We start from the raw sequence: 2290 nt of genomic DNA on the forward strand, positions 1-2290 counted from the left end.
CTAGCCCGAACTCAATTCCTCTCCACACAGGGGATGGATCTGAGGGAAACACGGTGTCAAACAGGTTTCCTTTAGGGTAATATTTCGATTTTAGGACTCTTGCACACAAACTCTCCGGGTTTTGAATCAATCTCCAACCTTGTCTAGCCAGGAGGGCTTGATTGAAACAGTGCATATCTCGGAACCCAATACCGCCATTTCTTTTGGGCTTTGTCATATCATCCCAAGACATCCAGTGAACTTTCCGATGTTCATCCTTGTCACCCCACCAGAAATCCCTAATGATTTTCTCATAGCTTTCACAGAAGCTCTGGTTAAGCTTGAAAACCCCCATGACATAAGTAAGGATTGCTTGTGCTACTGACTTAACATTGACTTCTTTCGCCGCTTGAGACATATACCTCTCGTTCCAGTTAGTGCACCTCTTGCCAAATCTGTCCATGATGGGCTGGAAAATCCCATTTTTCATTCTTCCTTCCGGTGTGGGGAGTCCCAAGTATTTGCTCTCAAAGGAGGAAGATTCCACTCCCAAGGTGCTCTTTATTTCCTCCCTTAACTGATCCAGGCAAGCTTCACTAAAAAGGATCGAGCATTTGTTCTGACTCAACATTTGGCCCGTTCCTTCCTGGAATATCTCCAGGACATCACGTATCTTCGAGGCTTGGCCTGCAGATGCCTTGAAAAAAAGGAGACTATCGTCAGCGAAAAGGAGGTTACAGATTCCCGGGCTCCCCCTGGAAACTTTGATCGGTGATATTGTTCCCTCCGCAGCCTCTTGCTTGAGAAGTAGAGAAAGACCATCAGCCACGAATAAGAATAGATACGGACTCAAAGGGTCGCCTTGCCTCAGATCCCTAGTGGGAGTGAAGGTCTCCAAGATCTCACCATTGCACTTAACTGAAAAATTCACCGAGGTAACACAGGTCATCACCCACTGAATCCATTTCGGATCAAATCCCATTCTCTGAAGAACACCTTCCAGGAAGCCCCAATCCACCCTGTCGTAGGCCTTGGCCAAGTCAAGTTTATATGCGCAGTAGGTGTCTCTTTGGTTTTTGCTGTGCTGGATTTTGTGGAAACACTCAAAGGCAATTACAAGCCGACAATTTTCGTTATGATAAACCGGCAAGTTTTATCTCTTCAAGCCGGCTGAAAGTCAGACGAGTATTTCAAGACCAATATGTTTTAAGCCGACACTTTGGAAGCCGGTTCAACTGGATTATTTCTTACAATATTTCTCTACAAGAGACCAATGCCAGCAAATTGACTCTGAAGCTAGCCTATTGACCCGGATTTCTCAAGAGAAGTATCTGGATTTTTTGAATTCACAAAGTTTGAATATATCTACTAAAGGAGATTTGCTATGAGTTCATGGGCATGTATCAAGAAGGAAATGACAAGGATTTAAAGATGATCAGGTGCCGACTTACAAGAATATTTAACCGGAGCACAACCTATCAAGTTTGTTCTTGTGTTTATTTTACAGGATCAGTTTAACATGAATAAATCCAAATTAAACTGGGGGCTAATGTCGGGGATATACTCCGCGGTATGACCCAGCCGCAATTGGCGACTCACTGGTGACCCGCCCAGAGCTTGGCGATTCACAGATAACCTGCCCGATCTTGGCGACTCATTAGTAACCCGGCGGGAAGGTCGGATAGACAACAAGGCCCAAAGCCCAGAAGGTTGGCTCACGTTATGATGGGCCGGATTAAGAGGAAAGGGATGACGAATATTTACTTTACAAGGAAGCAAGACCCGGACTTGTAATCAACTTGTAAGAGAAGATAGACTAGTCCTAGTCCTACTAGGACTCCACATGTAACCCGCCCCTCTAACTTATATAAGGAGGGGCAGGGCTCCCCGAGAGAGACAAGAAAATAATCTCTAGGGCTAGACACATCTAAGAGGAGAGCCGGTTTATGCGGCGACTCCCTCATGAGCATAATGAGACCTAACCACAAACAGCATGTAGGGCTATTCTGAATGATGTTTCCCGGGGCCCGAAGCTGTCTAAATCCTTGTCTTGTGTGTCGCGTCTCTCGTCCCGATCAACCCCTCTCAAGCTACTACATAGATGCGTTGGCCTCGCGACTAAGTCCTGACACTAAGGACATCTGCCGTGACAAATCCACGACAGTACTTAATGGTTTCCTTCATTTTCTTACTACCTACTGTGTCGCGAGTTGCGTCGACCAAGCACGGAGATAAGAAATGACACTTCTCTCTATTAGTTAGCTAACACAATATATGAAACCCCTAAATTAACCCTACAAAACCCCCAACC

This window comes from Triticum dicoccoides, chromosome 6B (assembly GCF_002162155.2).
Source record: "Triticum dicoccoides isolate Atlit2015 ecotype Zavitan chromosome 6B, WEW_v2.0, whole genome shotgun sequence".
Classification (NCBI taxonomy): domain Eukaryota; kingdom Viridiplantae; phylum Streptophyta; class Magnoliopsida; order Poales; family Poaceae; genus Triticum; species Triticum dicoccoides.